Here is a 27,127-nt window from a genome sequence, read left to right as displayed (position 1 = left end):
CCTCCACCCACCGTGTGTGTGTGTGTATGTGTGTGTGTGTGTGTGTGTGTGTATGTGTGTGTGTGTGTGTGTTTGTATGTGTGTATGTATATATGTGTGTGTGTGTGTGTGTGTGTGTGTGTATGTATATGTGTATATGTGTGTGTATATATGTATGCAAGCAACTCGCAATAAGGTCTCCTTGTCACCCAGTATAATGCTATGGCCCCAAAGATTAGGAATATTTTTGGGGCCATAGCATTATACTGGGTGACAAAGGAGACCTTATTGTGAGTTGCTTGCTCATCCCCTTTCACTCTATATTCCAAAAGTTTGTTTCTTTCCATTGCATGTACTCAGGTCAAAACTCTTTCTAGTTCATCTACCGGATAATTACGTTCAATAAATTTATTTTTAAGTTCGTCCACCTGTTTGGAAAAAGGCTCCAAACTGGAGCAAACTGGATCCGTAACATTTCAAAGGGTCAGTTCGTCCGCCTGACGCGAAATTGCTCCAGTTTGCAGTCTTTTTCCAAACAGGAAATTAGGAATATTTTTTCCAAACACTGGCCAATACTATTACAAAATGCAATATTATCGCAGATTTTGACACCACGACCTCTAACATCTTTAAAAAGGCTAACAATTTTAAGAACAAATTGGCCCCAAGCTGCCCCCTCGGTAATGGAGATAGAAAAGGGAAGGACACCCAGGCCACAAAAGGTTTTAAACCTTGTGTGAAATGTTCAGCATGCAAGTATGGTGTGCGTAGCACAGAGTTTAGATCTAATGTGACTGCCAAGGTTTATAAAATTAATTAATTAATTACATGTAAGTCTGAATTTATTATTTATTTACTTCAGTGCCCGTGTGGCCTACAATATGTAGGTCGCACGGGTCGAACCTTCCAAAGACGGATTTATGAACAAGTCTACAATATTCGGAATGGTTTGACCACACACAGCGTATCACATCACTTTTCGATACACCATGATAAGAATCCTGAAGGCTTGATATGTCAACCTATTGAGTTATGCACACCGAACTGGAGAGGTGGCGATAAATTTAAAATATCAATAGACGGGAGGCCTCTTGGATATATGAACTAGAAACGCTTTCTCCAAATGGGCTTAATATTGATTTCGAATTTGGGTCTTTTTTAGTTAACTAAGGTAAAAACTGAGGTTTGCTTGATTAGCTGGTTGCAGTAGCACTGTTAGATCTGTGCAAGTGGAGGAGTTCATGTCACCTTAAGCACACAGGCACACGTGCGCGGGCACGCGTCTACAGTCGGGCGGAGAGGAGGAGCAGAAGGAGGGGTATTAGCTACACGCGTTTCCAGCGTTGGTGCCCCAGAGAGACTGGTTCCCCCACCGACATATTCCCGTGTGTGGCAGAAGGGAGATCCGGACGAGTGAGCCGGCGCTGCAGAATGGAAACTCTGTTCTGACATCATCCCCTGGACAGTAACACTGTACTACCACCGCTTGATATTACCCTGCTTCTCGTGGGTAGGGTTTTGATTTTACATCTCCGGACGATCAGCTGTTCAGTAACCCCTTGCAGCCAAAGTTAATGGCATAGTTCATTATATAATATTTTAATAAATAAGTTTTAACTTTGTCACTTGGAGTTTGTTTAATGTTTAATGTTCTGTGTATAGCATAGACTGTCATTAACCAGCATTGTTACGCTATGATTCGTTTTGTTTGTCTCTTTTCTCGTTCCATGGCTTGAAAGCATCCGTGCAAATATACAATTATATAAATATTTACAGAATATATAAATATTAATTAAAAATGAAGTCCCCCATGCGAATAGCCCTAAAACAAACTCCACCCCACCCCACAACCCATCCCATTGACATCGCCACGTCTATACCACATGAGATTGGGAACAACGTTATACCAGAGCCAGAACAACACACCATACGGGAGAACATCACTCACCTGTTCTTCCATCATTTGCTACAGTTGGAGTTGCCCAATTTATTTTGGAATAATGTGAGTTCCAACTTCAGAGATCTTCTTCCAACAGATCCACTTTACTTAAAACTATGTTGTGTTTTTTATTACTTGTATTAAACTGATATCTGCGCTCACCTACGTTTGAGGACAATTTCTACCAAATGGACTCCATGGACTGTCCATGAAGGTTTTTTGAGCTGCATTTCCAATACACTTTTGTGGCACATTTATTGCACATTCAGTGTGACTGTATTCACAATTTTATTCTGTACTAAAGTTATTTTCACTATTCACTTTACTGCACTTATTTTACACTTATTGTTGTGATTCTCACAGGAGCGCCCTCCCTCTATTTTTTTGTGATTTATTTAAGGATTATCAAGGCATCTGGAGTTTTATCGATCAAAGGATTGTGGGGTATAAGAATAGTTTTGAGGGAAATAAGGCAGATCGAGCCAGGAATCCACTTTGGGTGCTTATATCTCCTACCTCATGTCCTACTACATGACCTTTGCGGATAATGTGTAGGTTTTCCTCCTTTTTATTTGTAACTGTCTTTCCTGTGCACTGTCATGTTGTAATCCTTTCTGTATCCAACACTGTCCACCTTTTGTTATATTAAATCTTAATCGGACTAAGTAATGTCTTTGAGCTCTAAGTGAACCTATCACATTTGAAGGGTTTAGGACCATGTTTTTCAAAAATGCGTTTTTGTTTTGTTTCCTGTTAAAAGAACGACATGGGACCCCTTAGGTTTAATCCCTTATTATAGTTGATCATGGTAGAAGCAACGTAATTGGAATGTAGTGTGACGGTTTTGGGAATATGAGCACTGTGTTATAGTTAGAGATGGGCGAATTCACCCAAGTCCGCTTTTCTCACATTTCTCCCCCAAAATCTGTTTTGTGGTGTAAAATCCAAAAAATAAATTTGGTCAGTTTTAATCTGTGCAGATTCATCAAAAACCACCATTGGATACAACCCGTGGACGGATTTGTAGTATCCAACCTGCGGATTCCACAATCCGATGGTGGATTCTTAAGAATCCTCCAATGGATTGCTGAATCCACGGCCTGGATTCTACAAATCCGTCCACGGGTTGCGGAGTCCACTGTGTATTGGTAATAGTAATGACAAAAATCCACAAAATGCGAATCGCCCTCCACTGAAAACCACGGACTAAAGGAATTGGCCGATCCGCTGTGGATCCATTTTCGGCAAAAAAATCCGCTCATCTCTAGTCATAGTGCACTGCTGCAAGGTGAGGGGGACAACTAGGCAGCCAGTCGTTATTAAGGTCTTACACACACACACGCACACACACGCACACACACACGCACACGCACACACACACACACACACGCATAGGTATGTGTCTATGTGACACCATCTATGAAGTGTTATTGTTATTTTTTGCAATATTGAAGAGTAGTCATTTGTAACACTGAAGTGAACGAGTCTCGATAAAAGTGGTTAAAGATTGATGAATACGGCCTTTTTCTTAAAAAAAGGATTATAAAAAATGTTTAGTATAAGCTTCTAAACAACTACTTACCCGAGGGATATCGCTGTATTAAATGAGTGCGCTCTTCGCTTCCACAAGAAAGGGGTTCTTTGTTTGTCTGAAAAGGAAAGAGCTTGTAAAAATGATTTCATTATTGTGAGGGTTGTGAATCACTGATTTACAATCAGTGAGCATTTCATTCTGCTGAAAGAAAAAAATAAATACTTGAACAACATTGAAATGTGCTTGCAATACATTGCTGTTTCCTGGACACTCAAAGAGTTAATACTTGGTGAACCATTATTGTCATATTGGGAAAGCACTATTCAAATGTATGAAACTGGGTAAGTAGGGCCAGCTCAACCGTCATAATGTATGCAGACCAAGTGGGTGAGGAGCTGTTAGATAAGTTTGTTTAATTTATGCTAATTTAGTCATTTCACATACTGAGAAGTCAGTTTGCACCCTTTTAATGTATTAAAAAAAATTAGAGCAAGAGGATCAGATGAAGTGTTCCAAAGTATTCTTAGTTAAATTAAAGTATTATCATTGAATATTGATTAAAACAGCAATACTACGTTCCCCTTTTTCTTATTTGTGCATGTGACCATGTATATGTAACACATATTCCCCCTCCCAATCGCAGATAGAGTGCATGTGAGGGGAATCTATATGTATGTTACCAGATGTGTGGTGCTCTTACCTGTCAGGTTCACATGAGGCCTGAGCCTCTGCCAGTGAGAGCCTGGGGTGTATCCTCTGGAAAGATCTTACATAAATTGCGCCTCCACCTGTGTAGGATTCTATGGGTAGAATGACCCCTAAGACAGGAACCACATATATAAACCACATACACCAAAGGTATATATAAAACAGGTTTACTATTGGGGCAGATAAACACAATACTGCATGCATCAACAACAACCTTTGTGTCACCCTGTAACACTACTAGGCATAACTACCCGGTCACCTGGCAGGGCTTTTTTTACACACACCCCCTGTGTACTCAGGAGTCCCCAAAAGTCACCAATAGTCCCACACTCCCACCCAAGCGTGGAACAGCGCTGCCCACTTGTGTATGGTTGGTGCACTTATAGATACCTGCCCGGGCACACGTCCACGCCCGGGTGTAAAGATCTTCAAAAAGGGTCTGACGCAGGAACAGGAATCCGCCTCCGTGGTGTCCCACCTCTGTATGAGGTTTCTCCCCTGTCTGCCTCCCATCCCTGATTGACTTCATTTTTGCAAGCCTGCTAATATCCCTAACTAGATCCTCCCCATAAACAGGAGGATTCCAAAGCCCTATTGGCTAAGCTAAAGCACCTGACTGTGTTCAGCTATGCCTCCTGGGAACTGTAGTTCCCAATTAGGCTCTTACCTATGGAGACCGCGTGGGTGCCTCCCTAATGGCAGCCTACTCTCTTATCCCTGCGCCTGCGCATCTGTAAGGGCCGCCGCTATCGAAACTCATGATTGGGCAGTTCATTAGAGGGTTATTCCCTTTTTCGGAAGGATCGAGCAAATAGAAGGAGGTTGATCATTTGCTCATTAGATGAGTGCAAATAAATGTCCCACCTTCCAATATATATCAAATAACCCACAGTCCGGTTCTTTTCTCATTTTATTCAGAGACAATAGAAAACATATTTCACAGCATCATTTCAGTTAGTTGCAGCATTGAGGCACATAGAATTTAGTTATACAGTGGAAAATCCTTTGCTTCGTGTTAAATGATTCGAAATTCTATAAATCCAAATGCAATACCCTGATTCAGAAACCCCTCTTTGTTCTGTCACTAAGTAACTATAGAATTAACTATGTTCCTAATATTTAACTAACCTTTGATTCCAAACTCAAGACTAAATACTATTAAACTCAGCAGACATTAAACATACCACATATCTTAAATCACATAAAACATTTCTACACCTGCCTGTCCTCACTGATTTATCTTCTTATCTTCGCAGAGGCAGCTTATCATTTTCCAATATAATTTCTAATTTAATACTAAAGTACTTATTTTAAATAGTTACATGCTGAATATATACTGTACAGTATGTATATACTGTAGACAATATAACATAATTTATATTTAGGCCTGAAATCATCCTATCTTCAGAGGTGGAGTATGCTTATATGTTAAACCGGATCTAAAACCTATTATAAGGGAAGATGTTTATGAAGGGAATGATGAAAAATGTAGAGACCTTGTACATAGAAATTAGCAGCAGAGGTAAAAGTATAAAGAAAATGTTTTCTAGGGATATGCTATAAACCACCAAATATCTGTGAGATTGAGGAAGCTAAAATACTTTTGCAAATGGAGAAGACATAAAAACTAGGTTTGCATAATGAGTGATTTTAATTATCCAGATATAGACTGGGGCAATGAGATTAGCATTACAACAAAAGGAAACAGATTTTTGGGGGTCCTCAAAGACAATTATATGACTCAAATTATTGAGGAAACAACCAGGAAAGGGGCAGTACTCGATTTGGTCATATCAAATAATGTAGAAGTAATAGAAAATATTCACATCCGGGAACATTTGGGTAACAGTGATCATAACATGGTCTCATTTGAAATAAATTATCAAGAAAGAGATTACTTGGGTTCAACAAAGACCTTAAACTTTAGAAAGGCAGATTTTAATAAACTGAGGATTAATCTACAAGGAATACATTGGGATGATGTTTTTGCAGGGAAAATGTAGATGATAAATGGGCGGTCTTTAAAACTGTTAGAAAAGCACACTTATCAGTGTATACCTTTGGGTAATCTGTATAAAAGAAATTAGTCAAAACCAATATGGCTAAATAAACAGGTAGGGGAGGAAATGGAAAAGAGGCAGGTGTTTAGATTCTTTAAGTCACAAGGGAAGGAAGCATCATATCAGAATTATAAGGAATGTAACAAAAATTGCAAAAGGGTAATCAAATAAGCAAAAAAATGGATAATGAAAAAAAGATTGCAAAAGAAAGTAAGATCGACCCTAAAAAGTTATTTAAGCACCTTAATAACAAAACAATCAGAAAAGAAAATATAGAACCCTTTCAGTGTGAGATGTGTAGGCAGATTATTGGAGATTACAAAAAAGCAGAGGTATTAAACAAATTCTTTGCCTCTGTGTTTAGCCGGGAATAATCAATTTCAAAAGTGCCGCAGGAGGAAGCCACAACCTCCATATTAATGAACATTTGGTTAACTGAGGACGGAGTTCATAGGCAGCTTGATAAAATTAAAGTAAATAAGGCACCTGGCCCCGATGGCATACATCCAAGCGTTCTTAAGGAGTGAAGTTCAGTAATAGCCAAACCATTAAATTTAATATTAAAGGGCTCCATGTCCACAGGCTTCAGTACCACAAGATTGACAAAGAAGTTGTGGTGCCTATATTTTAAAAGGGAGCTAGATCACAACTGAGGAATTACTGACCTGTAAGCCTGACTTCAAAAGTGGGGAAGCTACTTGAAGGTTTAATACGGCATAATATTCAGTCAGTATGGATTTATGAAGGATAGATCATGCAAAACTAACCTTATTTGTTTCTTTGAGGAGGTAAGAAGGAATTTAGACCAGGGTAATGCAGGAGCTCTCAGTTAACTCAGAGGGCATGTGTAGGTGTGAGCAGACTAATTTAAGTTTGTTGGAAAAAGGCAAGGAGAAAGGAGGTTAACTGAGAGCCCCTGTCAGAACTGCAATATCTAGGAGGTGTGTCATATGAAGTGGACAAATGAGATCCCCCAGGAACACGTGACCATGCGCTGATGTCGGATCAGACAGATGTGGAAGTGGACGCATATACTGTACAATCACACGAGGGACGCTTCTCCGAAACTCTAAGCAGGACGGACACTTCGGGGCTCAGTAAACACCGTTTCCAGTCGTTAAGAGAACCAGAGAAAGGGGCTGGTGACGGCCTGAATGTTCACACCGCACATTTTTATGTGGGAATCTGTGAGTGAATTTCCAATAGTTTGTTGTGTATGTTTTTTAGTAAAGATTTTTCAAACGGTATTGTCCTATGGCTATTTGTAATTTATTTTTCATATAACGTGTGAGGCATGTATCATCACCCCATATCATCATAAATTGCAAATACGTCAAGCCAGAGAACATATGAAGCTAAGTGAAATAAGTGTTTTCATATTTGCATAGTAGCAGTACATTGTGTTGGGCAGTATAATACTGTTCTATTGGTGTGGGTGATATCAAGCACATAATATATATTTATATACTATTTTTATCAACAAAGAAGTGATCTGTAATATTGGGAAAAACAACACATGGAGTACTTGTCGTGTCAGATTATAGGAGCATCTGGGAAAGGTGTTTAAGATTACACTATATAAAGTGGTATATATAATATACAGAAAGGTGCACAATAAGGTGGTTAAGAACAAAAGTTTACATCTGTAATTCTAGTTGAAATACAACTGTATTATCATTTTCTTTGTTATGTCCATTGGAGAATAACAGCATCTTCAACCAAAAGTTCCAGCGCCAAGGAGGACTATCCTTTTTTGCATCTTATTCAAGAAGGTTTTGAACAGACCTCCAGGTCCTCTAGGCTACAGGACATTGGACTATAACTTTGGTATTGTATTCATCAAGTGCATGTATTACGTTGTGACACATTTTATATAACGCTAAGGTTGTGTTGAGATCCTACTATCTTTTTTGAAAGGTAAGGTATACAGGGATATACCAAATAAGTAAAAATCGGGAAGAATGTTGATCCAGGGAGTAATTTTTGGAGTCAGGAAGGAAATTATTTCCCCCCTTATGAGATATTATTGGATGATTTTTCACTGGGGTTTTTTGTTTGCCTCCCTCTGGATCAATATACTGTAAGTAGGCATATAGGATAAAGTATCTGTCGTATAAATTTAGCATACTGTAGGTTGAACTTGATGGAAGTATGTCTTTTTTTCAACCTCATCTCCTACTGTATGTAACTATGCAACGATAACCTAGAATGAACCACTGAAATAGCGTATCAATACATTTGTACGGACGTTAAGACTCATGGACTTATCTGGAATGTTAAGGGTTATATGAGACTGTCGTTAACATAATTTTGTGGTTTGTGGGATCTTTTTATTATGTTGAGCTTCATAGAAAAGAGCAGTTAGTCTGTTGGAAATGGAAATTTGCGCTTATCGACAAATGTTATATATAATCAATGTTATTGATTTAATTAGGTTATACTGGCTCTTATGCTGTAAAATGTAGAAGATCATATGCCTTACTTTAGCTTCAAGGTACTAAGAAATGATTTTGAAAAGGTCCACTGTGTTCTACTCAGTTTAGTCCCATTTTCTCTTTGTATGCTAAAAAAAACAGTGGATCAATAAAACTGTGAGTTGAACAATTGGGTTTATCATTGTTACTAAACAGGGGTTGCTATGAGGGATGACATCTGATGTATGACCTGCTGGAATGTACAACATATGATTTTATTTGAAATTGAGCTTCTTCGCTAATTATAATAAGCTTATTGGGAATGACAGGGCAGATGACTGAAAAGAACTAAGGGCCTCATGCAGTAAGCGCCGATAAGGCTTTTATCAGCATTTTCCCCCCAAAATTGGATTTGAGATTCAGTAAGCGCCGATAAGTGGTCAAAATCGCCATTTTTTCTTCCAGATAAAAATTTATCGGCATGCGGCTGTTGATAACCCACTTATCGGCACTTATCGGCACTTTTTTAAATCGGCTGTATTCTAGTAGCCCCGATCAGCTGATCGGTGCTGATCGGCACTCAAAAATGGAGATTTCATCGCCAATTGGTCCCGCCAACTAAAGTTGGTAAGTTGGAGGGGAGAAGGATCGGCAAGGTTGCCGTGGCGGCACATAGAAAAAATAGCTCATCTTTACATCAATGGAGTCAATGGAGCGGGGACTTATAACATTATAGGTGTGTTTACATTCTATTGCTCATAATAAAAATGTGCTTGGCATTACAGTGTCGATGTCAATCACTTCATCGTGTCAACGCTTACGTTTATTATTGGCACAACATTGTACTTTTCAATGTTATGATGATTTGCGTGTCACATTAGTCTTAATGTTATGATATGTCAATGGAAACTCCTATAGTAAACTCTTAAAGGAACAGGTCACATGATATGAAACATGTTACTTAAGTGTGCTTCAATTTATTATATGATGTAACACATTTCACACATCTAACAGATCCAGCGTATACTAATGTTGGTATACATTAGAGAATGCTTTGAATGTGTAACGCATGATCAAATGTAAATGTAGCTGTTTGTTTTCATGTTTACATGTACTTTGTGGCCTCCCTCTTTTGATGACGTCCGCAATTGGACACTCAATAACATTGCATGTTTACATTGTACACCATGCATTAGAATCACTTCATGCTAAGTTATACACACATCTATAATAGTTACTCATTTTTATACGATTGAAACATAATCAATAGCAAGTATCCTGATGGCATTAAATTATGCATATGCACATTATAATTAGTTCATGTGAACATGTGACAATAACATGCCAAATTAGACATGTTGCAACGTACTTTTTCAACGTCAATGTCATGGTTGTATCCTAATGAGATGACTGAGTGTTGCGTTCAGAAGTGGTACCTGCATTACACATTCCATAAATACTTGCGAATAAATTCTTGTACAAAGCTTAACGTTACATCATTGTCAAATATCATGATTGCCTGGTGAACACACATAAATAATCCGTTTAATTAGTTCTGGATACCCGTTTGGAGTTAACTACTTGGATATGTTAATGTAACACCTTGCACTTCATCAAGTCACCTGACATCATCACATAGGTATTTAAAGGAGGCCAATTACCTGCGCATTGACAGCTACAGACCTGAAAATGATGCGAATGTTTATGAGACGGAGGAAGATTCTATTGGAGGAGAGGCTTGCTGATGGAGAGGATGTCAGAGGCCAAGGAAGGGACAAAGACAGAGACAGGGACAGGGACGTGGAGAGGAGAGGGAGAGGTTGAGGGAGAGGGCAAGGAGATGAGAGGAGAAGAGAGAGGAGAAAAGTTGTACCTTGTCCTCGTTTGTACAGGGAGAGAACCATGTTAGATGGGATAGTGAGGAGGAGATTATAAGTCGCTATTGTTTGAGTTCAGCAGCAATCTTAGCTCTTTATGAAGAGATACGGGGAGATTTAGATTTTGTGACAGCCAGAGGTCGTGCAGTCCCTGGGCTTGTTAAAATGCTGTGCTCATTACATTATCTTGCTTCTGCGTCATTCCAGACAACTGTGGGCATAGTGGGCGGGGTCTCGCAATCTACATTCTCGCGGGCCTTTACCCAGTTTCTATGTGCACTGAATAGATGCGCTAGGAATTATATTCATTTTCCTACAGAGCACACAGAGTGGCTGGAAGTGAGGAATGGCTTTTATACCATAGCCGGGATACCATCTGTGATGGTTGCTTGATCCCACCTAGTCAGAGTGAGCATGCTTACCACAACCGTAAGCACTACCATTCCCTGAATGTAAAGGTGGTATGCAATGCCACGATGAAGATTATGCATGTGGTAGCCAAATTCCCTTGTTCCAGTCACGATTCCTCTATCCGGAGAAACTCATCAATCTTCCATGCTTTTGAAGAAGGCTATTTTGGACCTGGTTGGCTGGTAGGTGAGTAAATATTATGATGTGTTAACAAACAACTCTAGTTTTTCTATGAACTGTTGAATGTAATAATGTTAACACAAATTGTATCATATTTTTGCACGATGGATTATAGGTGACTCAGGATACGGAATTAGACCGTGGCTGTTGACCCCGGTGGCAAACCCTCAATGTGAAGCAGAGAAGAGGTATAACGTGGCACATATATCTACACGATCCATCATAGAGAGAACATTTGGGCTTCTCAAGCCACGATTTAGGTGTTTAGATAGAACTGGTGGGGCACTTCAATATAAGCCAGCTAAAGTGTCAGATATTATAATTACATGTTGCATTTTGCACAATCTGGCACTCCGCAATAATTTAGAAACCGACATACGTCAGGCCTTGGAGGAGGAGCATCCCGTACATTTACCAGCTGACACTGAGCAAACAGCCAGTGGTGTGGAGACACGTCGGAATGTCATAAACACCTATTTTTCATGTAATCAAATACATATATGTTCATAGTACTACATACACTGGCGACACACTTTATTCGAGCTCGGCTAGTCCCACGAATTCGGGTATACCCGGGTGTATTGAGGTTTGTGACTGTTTTCTGCCCGAGTGCATTGAGGTATTTTCCAGGCAGGGATTGAAGCATTTTATTCCCGCTGGCTGCAATACTGCACAGTATATATATATATACTGCATTACAATTCATGAATTTATGCCATCTGGTAGACACGCGAAGCATTGCAGCCTATTAAATCCTAATCATTATCATTTAACAGATCAGCCGCCCGTCAGCCAGGCATGAACCCAGGCTGGGAAGGCAAACGCAACGGGGCTTGTCAGAGGTGAGGAGCGGCGCATTCCAGGTATCTGCCAGGTACATACTGGGTATTTGCTCGAATAAAGTGTGTCGGTGCAGTAGATGTATTAATTCATTGTAATGATAAATACATGTGTCCAAATACCATTCACTTAGGAAACAGATGAATATGGTTCTCACACTTTTCTCTTCTCTGCTGTGTGGACAATTGCATGTGGCACCGGTATGTCATTCATCAACAGGTTGTATTATACTTCTTACCACTAAAAGGTGTTGTGTGTACGTCAGGAAATAATGTGTACTAAATCTATATTTTCTGTACATGCTCTTTTTGGTTATGCATACACAATAAACCTACTATGTCGATAGATAATAGCTAGTGCAGTATGGTTACATACAATTTTTCTTTAGGAGTGTGACATGTGTGTCACAATGATGTGTAGACTATTGTCTATTTAAGATCATATTTGACGTATTGTAGATTTTGTTTCATATCACATACAAAATTGTCACTTCTGTGTGTTGCTTACCTTAATGAACATGTCATGACAATGATTTATATTCATTCATGTTTTCTTTTTCAAGGTATATCACTCCAAGGACTGCTCATGGTATGTATTTGAATTCACATCTGTCATAAGATGTGCTAACCTCGATACAGGTATAGTTACAGGATGTATAGACATAACGTAATGAAAAAGATGTGACAATTGAAACATATCGTTTCTGTATTGTGTCCGTGCATTTATCTACACTTGGAGGTTATTGTGCATTGTGTTTTCAAATCATTACGTACATTACATAACATGTAATTTTGGCAACCTAACAACATACATTCATGCACATGAGCGCTGTTAACACTCAATGCATGCTTGTATGAAAAGACCCAAATGTGTTAAACATCATTAACATTGCAATGTATGTGATTATTTCTTCTCTCACTTCATCTTCATGTTGATTATTACATTGTCACATGTGTATGTATAAGTCAAAAATGTGTGTTGATTTTAGGTTCATCTAACATTTGTCAAAATGTTAACACCATTCCAAAGTATAGTTCTCTGTATTCTCAACTTTTCCTAAATCATTCAACACAATGACAATGTAGTTAATCAAAGTTTTATTTCATTCACGTTAGTTATTCATAATGATCATGATCCTTTATAACTACTGTCAACATATGAACATAAATGAAGTGGACATTTGCATACGCACACATTTCAGCAACATAGTGTGTGTGTGTGTGTTGTATTTTTTGTGTGATGCATGTATTTCTAAAAAAATTATATAAACCAACATAATAATGTTGCTTTTATCATCGGCCTCACTTAGCTATGTATGTGTTGAACGTTTACTAATAACAATAAACTATAGTTACTCTTGTGAATTAAATGTACACACAAATGTTCATGGTTTAATGATCTGTACCTAACATTCATTAGCTCATGCATGTTAGGTTACCACTACAACTTAGGTGATAATATACTGTAACATTCACACGACTAAACAGTTTCTATCATCTCCCTATTTTTATTGTGTACGTTCAGATACAATGTCTACGAGTTGTTATGTAGCATTTACATTCTATGACAAGTCACATGTGAGATTATAATATATAGTAGATTAATGTGTTTGCTGAGTGATAATGTTGGTTGCATATATCACATGACAATACATATAATGTTAGTAGAAAAGAACAAAAAAACAATTTAAGTTCTAACTTCAGTGCTTAGCAACATCATTATGTTAATTAAGTGCATAGTAAATATTTGCATAATAGGATAACATTATGTAGTGATTGTTAATCTGCGCACCAATCATTGAAAGCATTGTTACATATTTATTATAATAGTTGTTCGCTAGTCGTCACAATCATCTAATATAACGATTGGCTCATCTGAAATCATATATTGGTCCCATGTATTCATCTGCAACATCTGTAAAATACAGCAAACACATGATGTTCAAAGATGACACATTTATCTATGTTTCAGCATGACAACGCTTAACACATCTCTATATGATTGTGGATATTCACGCATAAGTTACGTATATGTTTAAACTGCAAGGATAAAACTACAGATACAGAACTGTCTCATTTTTCAAATCGCGTTGCTGCATTACTACTGATATGTTTGTTCCGGTGCCCGTATACATAATAATGTGCGCGCACAACGTCTGTTGTGCGCGCACGTCACGAATGTGTGGACTAAGTCTTAGCGCATGCGCAAAACGATGTGTACGCTGTGCGTTCCATACATGTCCCTCCATGGTGCTTCTAGAATTACGCATATCATGGCTGAAATTATGATATGGAAGCGAAACAAATTCACTTCAACACACGTACATATCTAAACTTTGTAAACGGACGTGTGCCCACAGCAAAAACGGACGATCAGCCAATGAGCGAACAAAATACGTGTGACGTCATGTTAAGGCACCGTGAAATGCACGCAAACACCCCTCCCACTGAATGAACATTGGCCTCCAGCGCTGTGCACTCACCGCCCCACCGACGCGCGCGCATGACACACTGCACTGACCGTAACAATAAACTACGGGCACAGCCAATACTGTTTCACGTGCGCACGTCGGTTGGGGGTGGGGCTTGCATCGGTAACCTTTTTAAGGACGACTTGGGACATGACCAGGTTCCCACGTCATATGTGGGCGACACTTTGTTTTCATATGTTGAATGCTAAACAATGAGGTGTTTCTCTCTCTCTTTGACTGTCTCTGTTTGTCTCTCTTGATATATACATAGATATACATATCTATATAAATATATATATAATTAGATAAATATATATGTTGATATATATTTATATATATCTATATATAATTAACTATATATTGTGTGTGTATATATATATAGTATGTATATATATATATATATATATATATATATATATATATATATATATATATATATATATATATAGTATGTATATATATATATATATATATATATATATATATATATATATATATATATACAGTATATATGTCTGTGTGTGTGTGTATATATAAGACATGCAAATGAACATACAGTAATATTTACCGTTGAGATATATATATATATATATATATATATATATATATATATATATATATATATATATATATATATATATATACGACGACTATTAAGGTTATGGTGGGTAAAAAAGTGACTAAAACCCTCCACAGTAAAGCATAAAGCTTCTGTAAATATTCCTGTATATTCATTTGCATGTCTTAGACAGGTCTGCAACCCTGTCTTTCACCATTATCACCCAGCAAAGGGCACTTCCACTGCAGCAAGGGATTCTGGGAAATGACATGCAAATAGGCACACAGTGCCACTTTTTATCTCATGGGTTAACTGACTTTGCATCTCCAAAGTCCTTGCTTAAAAGCTGTGTTTAAAGCAGCATGCATTGACTAAGGGTTGCTCATGTAATGTGAGCATGAGATAAAAAGTGGCACTTGCACAGGAATATTTACAGAAATACAGGAATATTTACAGTTGCTATATATATATATATATATATATATATATATATATATATATATATATATTCATGTAGAGGTATCAGTACCGTGTTAGCCGAGCTTCAATAATCAAAAAATAAATAGATGATACCGTTCTGTGGCTAACTAAATGCTTTTATTTGTGCGAGCTTTCGAGATACACTGATCTCTTGTTCCGGCGATGTTACAATGAATGAAGCAAGCAAAAGCTATACTATAAACAGTGTCTATTGGAATGTTATCTGTGCTGGTCCTTCCCCCGGTGTGGATGTGTTTTATGGCTGGAGGTGTCAAAAGGTTCCTGAAAGCAAATGATGAAAGAGTGTGTATGTGTATCAGTGGTGAATTAACATGAATGGAGAGCCCACAGTATATACAGTGCTATACAAAAGGTGTGTGTGGAGTGGGAGCGGATATAAATGATGTGGGTGGGTGTGGAAATGTGAGAGGCCTCTTTGCAGCCATGAAGGCCTGTACTGTTCTCACATTTCCACACCCACCCACACCATTTATATCCGCTCCCACTCCACACACACCTTTTGTATAGCACTGTATATACTGTGGGCTCTCCATTCATGTTAATTCACACTGATACACATACACACTCTTTCATCACTTGCTTTCAGGAACCTTTTGACACCTCCAGCCATAAAACACATCCACACCGGGGGAAGGACCAGCACAGATAACATTCCAATAGACACTGTTTATAGTATAGCTTTTGCTTGCTTCATTCATTGTAACATCGCCGGAAGAAGAGATCAGTGTATCTCGAAAGCTCGCACAAATAAAAGCCTTTCGTTAGCCACAGAACGGTATCATCTATTTATTTTTTGATTTTATATATATATATATATATATATATATAATCTCTATCTTGCTACATTGAAGGCCTTGTGTGCAAACAGGCCTTGTTTTAATTGTCTTAACACTTCATTACAGTTTATAACATTACTGGGTGAGTATGTTTGAGGGCCTAATTGAGTCAGATGTGTAGAAGTTGTATTTAACAGCAAACAAGGCCTCTTTGCAGCCATGAAGGCCTGTACTGTTCATTCAGATTATATATATATATATTATATATAGAGTGCAAAACTAAAGTCATTGATGTGTGTAAGTAGGCCTTGTTGTAATCATATTCAAAGTTTAATACAGCTGAGTGAATTAGGGGCTCAATCATACTGATACCATAATTTTAGTAAGTTGCCTAACATTTATATCTCAGTAATACAAGGCCTGTTTGCTATATATATATATATATATATATATATATATATATATATATATATATATATAACATGCAATATATATATATAAGACATGCATATATATATTTATCAGTTAATATATATAAAAATACACAGACACACACACAGTGTGTGTGTGTGTGTGTGTGTGTGTGTGTGTGTGTGTGTGTGTGTGTGTGTGTGTGTGTGTGTGTGTGTGTGTGTGTGTGTGTGTGTGTGTGTGTGTGTGTGTGTGTGTGTGTGTGTGTGTGTGTGTATATATATATATAACATGCAATATATATATAAGACATGCATATATATATTTATCAGTTAATATATATAAAAATACACAGACACACACACAGTGTGTGTGTGTGTGTGTGTGTGTGTGTGTGTGTGTGTGTGTGTGTGTGTGTGTGTGTGTGTGTGTGTATATATATATATATAACATGCAATATATATATAAGACATGCATATATATATTTATCAGTTAATATATATAAAAATACACAGACACACACACACTGTGTGTGTGTGTGTGTGTGTGTGTGTGTGTGTGTGTGTGTGTGTGTGTGTGTGTGTGTGTGTGTGTGTGTGTGTGTGTGTGTGTACATACAGTAGCGACATACTTTATTAAAGTAAATGCCGGCGGCATGCCGGGATCTGCCCCAGCTGCCGCCAGTAATAAACGCGCGCCGCCGCGTTTCCCCCACTCACCCCCCCTCCTCATCGCGCGCAATTTACCCCCCCTTCCGGACCCCGAACCCGGCTTCTGCTCTGCCCCTCTGCTTCCCCGCACCCCCGCTTACCTTAATTTCATCTCTAGGGGTGTCGGGGAAGCCTGGGGAAGCCGGGGAAGACGGGGAAGACGGGCGCGCATGTGACTGTGACGTCACAGTGCGCCGCCACGCGCCGCGGCTACCCGCTTCCCAGCCGCATACAGCCAGCGGCTTTTGCTTGAATAAGAGCTGCCGCTGCTGTATATAGATAGAGATACAGATAGACTACAGATATATTCATACACACTGACAGATCTGTTATTGTAACCAAAAATCATACATGATCACATGCCAACATTATGAACTATGAAAGAAGATTAAAGTAAGTAATGTCTTACAGGGTTAAGACACCAGAAAACATAACATAAAAATGTATGCTGTTCTATGGGTACTTACTTAAAGTTGTATGACAATAATATTAGCATGAAATGACTATCTACATTACCAAAATAACCCACATACATCTCATCTTGAACAAGAGCTAAGTAAATTACATCTTCCATTAACATGCCAAGTGTGTAATAATGTTGTACCATTAATCAACTGATGATTAATACATACTCATATGTTATCAAATATGCCTCCATTCAGTCAGTGAGCATTTCTAAACATTCATGTGTACAAGGACATACTTGAATGTTATCATGCATCTGTACATGATCATACATACACTATGCATGAAATAGTCTGCATTAAACAACACCAGGACACCAACAAATTTAGTGAATGTGATTATTTATTTTGTTTATCCTTTTGAGAGCGAGTCACAGGCCTGCTTGTTAGCTGTTTTGTTTGCATTTTCCCTCTGCCAAGTACTCTGGCCTTAACTGTACAACTTGTACTGGCCTGTGGCAGTTCTGTGGCATTGGGTGTGGGCTGTTGCACTTCAGGGGCACTGGGTGTGGGCTGTTGCACTTCAGGGGCACTGGGTGTGGGCTGTTGCACTTCAGGGACACTAGGTGTGGGCTGTTGCACTTCAGGGGCACTGGGTGTTGGCTGTTGCACTTCAGGGGCACTGGGTGTGGGCTGTGGTACTTCAGGGGCACTGGGTGTGGGCTGTGGCAGTTGTGAAACAGTTGATAAACATTGCAAGAGTGATGGTGGAGCACTTTCTTGTTTTACTGTTTTCATTTTTTTGCAAAAGCTGTTTATTAGTAATTGTTGCCCTAACTTTCTTTTGCGTGTCTCATTTGTAGGTGTCGGTTCCATATTTTGAACACATGTAAGCGGTTGGATGTTGACAGGGACCTGCAAAGAACTTGCACCTACTGTACCGGTATCATCCAGAACTGGGAAATGAAGAACTGATGACTCAGGAGAAAAAGTAGCAGCATGTAAAGATCCATCCTCTGATGCGGTAAAGTGGAATTATTGTTCTCTTGCTGTACTCCGCAACTGATTTGATTGGCTTACATTGAGAACTAGTGCTTGTAATGTCCTGTTTACATTTTGGATTTCTTTAGGAACTTGGATGATGACTTTTTGAATTTGTGACAGTTCTGATATTGACCTTTCATGCATCCTTTCATGCAGTGACAGCATCCTTTCAAGCACTGACATCATTTCTGAATGGCGACGATTTTCTTCACCCAAGATTCGTTCTTCAGAAGCTGCAATAGCTGACTAGGTGTCACGAGCAGGAGGACTTGAATGCTTGGTTAATCCAGGAGTGTCAACATGTTCATGGTCACTTGAGTGAATTTGTCCTTGAGCGGCAACATCTGGTTCTACAAAGAAAGAAAGACATTCTGAACTGCCATGGAACTTTCACTTTGTTTTCACTATAATGATTGTTGTTCTCATAGTGTAACACATAACATGTTTCCATAATTTATAATTTGTGTCCAATTAAAAGATGATGCTTGAAGTAACAATGATGTTTCAACTCAGTGTGAAAGAAGAATGAATTAAAGGTTGTTGTGACCTAACAACTCCTAGCTGATAGTTTAAAACACACACAATACATGTTGTCAGGAAACACTACATCTTCTGTGACAATAACTGATGTGAAGTTCATTACATGTGAAAGGCATTTATTTTGCATGGCAAATGAAATTCTTCAAATGTACACATTATATGTGCTGCACCTCATACACTCACCTTCCATTCTTGATGATGACCTTGATGAGCCAGGTGATGAGACATGTTCAGTGTCAGGTGACCCAGGAGCTGCAGGAGCAACTATATAGAAGAATAACATCAGAATTTAATTGTCATGTGTACATAATTAACATGAAGTATCTGTAGTGGGAGTAGTTATGGCTAAATATTAGCATCACATAACGAAATGACAATGATATGGTTCGGCCAATCTGAATATTATCCATCTTAACAAATGTTCATGTGAACCTAATCGGCACATTTATTTTAAACACCATACAACATACAAATTTCATGCATGAATGCGTTGTAAAATGAAGTGTTCTGTTGTACATACACTGCATATGTTGTGTAGTAATCTAACAATTATAATGTACATCACTACCATGACAGCAAAGTTGACTCTGCTTATAATTCAGTACCTAATTGTGCAAATGTGAATGAATGTTTTTAGTGATCTGTCTGAACATTTAAGAGAAGCAGGTGTAGCGCTCAATGTGGCTGACACTCATCAACACATGCAGTGTGTCACTCACAGATGGTACTGGTGTGATAAGTTGGCGTATCTATAAGGTTAAAATAAGATATGACTGAACGAATGACTAACGTACGTTTTCATATACTGTATAGTGGCCTGGTGGCTGAAAGTCTTCAGATAATTACCATTTCAATTTAATGTGATGAACTTCTGTTCACCTTGTCAGCTTGTAACAGCTGCAGTCCCTCCCCAAAGACGTGACACCACCCTGAACTTTTATTTGGTTCTACCACCTGGAAGCTGTCCCACAAGACTTGACCCTACCATGACCCTGTGATCTGGCTCTGTGCCCGACCCCACCCCCTCTGTTCACCTCTATGCTGTCATTACATATTAATTGCAGCTGGGTTCACACACCGGTACATGAGCGAAATAAAAATATGAAGTGACCTACATATGAACACAATTAAATACCATATGGTACATGTTCCTATTTATGCTCACATTATACTACATGAAGCGAAACAAGAGCTTTAATAAAACATAACGAAATGTGTTTGTGCAAATTACTTATGTTCGCCTTTGAATGCACAATATTCCATGCAAGACTTGATTAGGCAGTAATGGCCTGGTTCTAGGTGTAACATAGTTTATCACTAATATATACATTTTTATATGTATCGACACATACATGAAATAGTGAATTATGCATTTGTGTGCACAGACACATTACTGTGACAAAGAATGAGTGTGGGTGTGCTTTGTTGTTATGCATGTTAACCCATTGTTTGTACAAAGATTCACACACATTCAGCTTTGAACTATAGGGCAAAGATGTTAAATGCTTTGTAAGGTAGAAGGTTGCAGTGTGTGTCATTTGGAAGATCATTACACATAATCCATTCATGCTGGTCAAGTTGTGTATGTTTACTCATAATGATGTCATCCACGATAGTTGAGCCAATACATGTTTTCAAACACACAGAGATATTTATATATATTTTTTTTTTTGGATTTTTGCGGACAACTATATATATATACAGACAAAAAACAACAGCGCAGATATAAAACAATATGTTGAATATGGTTAAAATAAATTAAAAAACCACACTCTCAGCCAATCAATCAATAAACGGTATATATCCTTACAATCTACTAACCCTACAGACTTGCAGCCAAGTTAGGTCTGCGGCTCCACAACGCCGCTGGGAATGTATAGCAAAGAATGACCTAGGCGCACATGTGCAGGGGAAGAGAAAAGAAAAAAGAGGAAAAAATCATAGGGCAGTATATCAATACAAACAGATTAGAAATCGGTAAGATATGCACTTACACTAGTAAGATCAATAAAGGCCATTAATCTACTTAGGGACTCTCGAACTCAGCTCCTGTAGTTCATCTGTTTCTTTGCTCCTGGATCTTGGGAAGGGCTTATCCTGAAGGCTCCTTGCAGCAGTCACGTTGAGTCTGTTTTAGCAGACTATACCTTGATGTGGATCTCGTATAAGGGGATGGGTAGGGAATAAAAGGAGAAACATATGTGTAAAACCTTTTAATAAAACATCTAAGGGTAAAAAACAAAGGTATTTAACTCACATTCTATGAGTTAAAAACGGGCAGTAGAGAGTGTTTTGCGAGTCTCTCACACTCGTGGTATAGAACGCCGACTTCCAGACCTCCTCACACCGGCGAGTGCTTCCGCATCAGGTGATCCGGTCTTGTACGGCTCTCGCGAGATTTCCCTCTGTGTACTGCACCGACACACTTTATTCGAGCAAATACCCAGTATGTACCTGGCAGATACCTGGAATGCGCCGCTCCTCACCTCTGACAAGCCCCGTTGCGTTTGCCTTCCCAGCTTGGGTTCATGCCTGGCTGACGGGCGGCTAATCTGTTAAATGATAATGATAAGGATTTAATAGGCTGCAATGCTTCGCGTGTCTACCAGATGGCATAAATTCATGAATTGTAATGCAGCATATATATATATACTGTGCAGTATTGCAGCCAGTGGGAATAAAATGCTTAAATCCCTGCATGGAAAATACCTCAATGCACTCGGGCAGAAAACAGTCACAAACCTCAATACACCCGGGTATACCCGAATTCGTGGGACTAGCCAAGCTCGAATAAAGTGTGTCGCCAGTGTAATTAACTGCCAATGCTCCGTTCGGCTCACACTAGAAAACAGTCTCTCGGCGTCACTCTCCCTGCTCCAATCACGCTGGCCCTACGCGTTTCTCCACTCGGGCTTCGTCAGGGGATGCTATGGTTACCTTATCCCCACCCTGTATATAAGACCAGCTTTCAGCCCAGTGTTTGCAGCTACGCAAACACTCTCCCCCTCCTCAACCAGTTGCGCAACGCACCTGATGCGGAAGCACTCGCCGGTGTGAGGAGGTCTGGAAGTCGGCGTTCTATACCACGAGTGTGAGAGACTCGCAAAACACTCTCTACTGCCCGTTTTTAACTCATAGAATGTGAGTTAAATACCTTTGTTTTTTACCCTTAGATGTTTTATTAAAAGGTTTTACACATATGTTTCTCCTTTTATTCCCTACCCATCCCCTTATACGAGATCCACATCAAGGTATAGTCTGCTAAAACAGACTCAACGTGACTGCTGCAAGGAGCCTTCAGGATAAGCCCTTCCCAAGATCCAGGAGCCAAGAAACAGATGAACTACATGAGCTGAGTTCGAGAGTCCCTAAGTGGATTAAAGGCCTTTATTGATCTTACTAGTGTAAGTGCATATCTTACCGATTTCTAATCTGTTTGTATTGATATACTGCCCTATGATTTTTTCCTCTTTTTTCTTTTCTCTTCCCCTGCACATGTGCGCCTAGGTCATTCTTTGCTAACTATATATATATATATCTATATAAATAGATAGATAGATAGATAGATAGATAGATAGATAGATAGATAGATAGATAGATAGATAGATAGATAGATAGATAGATAGATAGATAGATAGATAGATAGATATAGAGAGAAAGACATATATACAGATATATATGTAGGTATGCTTATATTGGGAAAAACGATTCGTTTCTGCGGAAATTAAGATAAGAACTGTAACATACGACACGCGTAATACAGTAACATTTGTCACCTGGTGGAAATTGAGCCGAATAAATTCCGATATCTCTGTCCCCTGCCAAACCCTCCACGACGACTGGAAGAAATTTTTCCCGCATCTGCTCCTCCAATGGAGTTAAGATTAGAGCTTGTGCTGGCGGCCCACCTCCAGTGGCAGAAGCATACATCCATTGTGCTTGGATTTTTTTCTTTAAGTTTGCCCTGATATCATCGAATCTCTTCCGACAATTCGCCCGTCCCTGACATGATTCCCACACGCAGGCACAGCCAATGTTATTTTCTCCCACATTTCATTTTTGGATGCTGAACTTGTCCGCCCTTGAAATACATACAAACTATATGACGTTAATTATTATTATAATAACGAGCCGTTTCCTAAACTGCTACCTGTTCCAAGAGATACCAAACATGCTGGTTTAGGTTAAATATGTGTAGCACATGAGCATTTATGTGTAAACATACAAATCTAAGGAAGCTTGCATGAATATTGTATGAACTTTGGCAAACTTTTTAGACTGATTGTTATGATCGTTATAAAGCATGAAGGAATATGTGTGTAACAATTAACTTTAATTGATAGATATTAGAGAATAATAGTTTGATATTAAGACATCTCACATGACCTAGGATAACATGTCTTTGAAACATCAATGCAAAGATAGACTTACCTAGTAAATGCCCATACAGAGAGTCATAGTGCTCCAAAATCCCTGTGACAAGAACTCTTTTTTCCTCTTCATTGAACCGAGGATTACTTGGCCGCTCCACACGTTTCTTCCGACCACGTGCAGCCACAAAGCTTGGCTGCTGCTGACTGGACTCTCCTTCTTCCAAAGGAAGAGACTCCAAAAGCGGGCCACCACCAACCACCCCACCACCAGACACCCCAGCAGCACCAGCAACAGACACCCCAGCAGCACCAGCAACAGACACCCCAGCAGCACCAGCAACAGAGCCACCAGCAGCACTCACACTCACAGCAACAACACTCGCATTCCCAGCAACACCACTCGCACTCGCAGCAACAGCACTCCCCTGAATCCTATGTTCACTCAGACGCGTACTCACACGACTACCAGTACCACTCACACCAGCATCACTCTTCCCACGCCTTTCGGCCATACCTATAGCACTCACAAAGAACAGAAAAGAAATTTAAAGACAATCGCACTGAATACTTACAAACTGAAAACAAGACAAAGATGTTAACAAAACAACACAGGACAATCCTCTCACAATACACAAAAAACTCTCTCAGTCAATATGAAATATGTAAATCGCCCAGCTCTTTGTGTCTCTCTCTCTCTCCCAACAACACAGAGAATGAATAAAAATACACGCTGCCTTTAAATGGGCCGCTCAATCCAAAACATGCTTGCTTCGGCAGATTCAGCAAGAAGTTTCATTGGCGAACCTAACACCACCCCGCCATGCACGCCGATACACCTGTGTGTGATCGGAAAATCATCGGCAGAGTGGGACCAAATGTTTTCGGCTTGATTCGGAAAGGGATTCGGCACTTATTGCTTACGGCGAGGGAAAATCGGCAGAATCATGTCGATAAGGAACACTTGGCGAGAGGACTTTTTCGGCGCTTACTGCATAGAGCCCTAAGACCTCACAGCAGAAAACAGAGTGTAAATAGAAAGGTAAAGAAAACAACAGAGAGAGGAAAGTATACAACAATTAAGAGACATAGGACTAGACCTTCAAATCTCTATTAAATCAGGGCTCATAACATGACATTACCTGAACGTTATGTTCCCTGAGGTTAATATGTATTCTCAAACCTAATTATATGCAAAAACAAAGCCAGTTCTACATCTGATTAGTATAGGCTTATTGTCATGTTATGGTAGCATAATGTCTCTTTATTTTCCAATAACATGATGTTAACTATGTCTTGGCGTTACTCCAATCCAGACACTTAAATAAGTGTTTAACTCAAGTTGAGAAAGAGAGGAGAGGGCCTAGATGTGAGTAACGGCAGATTGGTACAACATAAGTAACATAATCCATTAACCTTAACCTTAAGTACTCACATTAACCATTACAGACTTTTGTAGATTGGCTATGTTAGGGTAATGACTCATTTTCAGATAATTTGCATGTCATTATCACTAATGGTCATTATAGTTAATGCACTTCTCTTTATGGTACAAAATGTAACATCATGTATTGTCCGTTGAAGATACACAGTGAGGCTTTACGTGAGGTTAAGATAGGCTAACATTACGTTAATGAAAGTCTCCAGCTGACAGGCTGGAGTGAACGGAGCACAGCTCAATCTGACACAAACTCAGGGCTGGATCAATTTGCTGGTAAAAAGGTATTTAATGAGACATCTGACATTACGTTAAGTTACTTATTGGAGCTTTATAGATCTGGGCCTGAAAGAGGCATCATAAGAGACAGCTAAAGCAAACATCGTAAGAGAAATGTATCAATTCAAACACTTGTTTTTGCTTGTGGTTGCATCAAAAAGTTTAAAGCTTCCTGATCAACTTCCTTAGATTTAATGAAGACAGTTAGCCAGGAGGGTTTATGCAGAATAAGAATTTGTAAATGAGAAAACAAATGACAAACAGAGGGTGCAGAGTTAGATATATTATATAAAAATGTGTGTCAATTGACTCCTCAACTCCTTTTATCTATGTAGCACCTTTTACCCAGGTATTCCTGACGGGAAAAGGTGTAACTGGCGCTCACCTGTTAGTAGTTAGGATGGATCCTGAGCCTGCGCTGAATGAGAGATTGGGATAACCATTTCGGCGGTGCCTCAACCTGCCTAAAAACACAGATAATCCTCCCCCTCCCCCCAGGAAAGCTATATGCTAACACAATAAACACACATGTGGAGATGACATGAACAATATAGATAACTTTACCAACAATGAATAATATAAACATAACATATAATTAATTAATTAATTACATGAACATTACATTTGCTGATGCACATAGCAATGCGATCCCACTGTCTCCAGCACTGGAGTCCCAGGGATAGTCTTGGCAAGCCAAGAGTACCATGTGTATCCTCCCACTATTGGTGCACCAATGGGGCCAATGAAGAGTTAGGAGTAGCATTACCCCTTGGACCAATGTGATGCCACCCTTATATCATTTTGAAGCCTGTAAGCAGTGGCCTAACTCATGGGGAGACAGTCTAATTGTCCCACGCAGCATCGTCTCAGACAACAATTCCCTCACATCTCAAAATTTGCACTGAAGCATAGTGTCCCTTGATCCTGCTTTGAATCTCCCATAATGCAACCAGTCTGTGAAACCTCTATAGGATCTAGCACTCTAGGGATTTCCCTATCTCTAGGGTCACCCTAATGTTCACAAACTAAAAGTGGCTCTAGGGCATAGGGAGCTGGCCTACGCCTGGGAGAGCTTAACCTGGCCTCCAGTGCATCTTACACCTTACCCTCCTAGAGAGGAACTGCCTCTTATCTTGCAACACGTCTGAAACCAGTCACAAGGGCTTTGCCCATATCCAAGATGGCTGTTGCAGCAGCTACTATGCCCTTAATTCAAGAGTCAGAGCTCCCAGAGGTAAAAAGGGGAATCCTTGCTACATATAGTTTAACATGGTTAGAGTCTGTTAATTATACATAAACCTTCTTGTCGAATTATCTGCATCTCAGTAAAATAATTGAATGGCTGTTTAGTTTGAGTTTGATGCATCCACAAGCATACAGAAATGGAAAAAGGCAGAATACTGCCAAAAAATAGGAGGAGGCTAACATAGAAAAATATAAAATATATTTATTGATTTAATGGATCATGACAGATTTCTAAAGTAGCAACAATGCACCTAAGTGGCTTTATGCCACTTGCTTTTGAGAAAGGCCCTTGGAGGCCGAAACGTCAATTTATCATTAAATCACTTTTTCTGGCAGAAATCCGTAGTGCCTAAGTCTTTCCTTACATACTGTACAGTCATTGGGGGTATCAAGCAGAGATTCCTGGACTAGGAGCACCGGTATTTGTATTGTTTTATT

Source organism: Ascaphus truei, chromosome 5 (genome assembly GCF_040206685.1).
Source record: "Ascaphus truei isolate aAscTru1 chromosome 5, aAscTru1.hap1, whole genome shotgun sequence".
NCBI lineage: Eukaryota > Metazoa > Chordata > Amphibia > Anura > Ascaphidae > Ascaphus > Ascaphus truei.
This window is presented reverse-complemented; position numbering follows the sequence as displayed.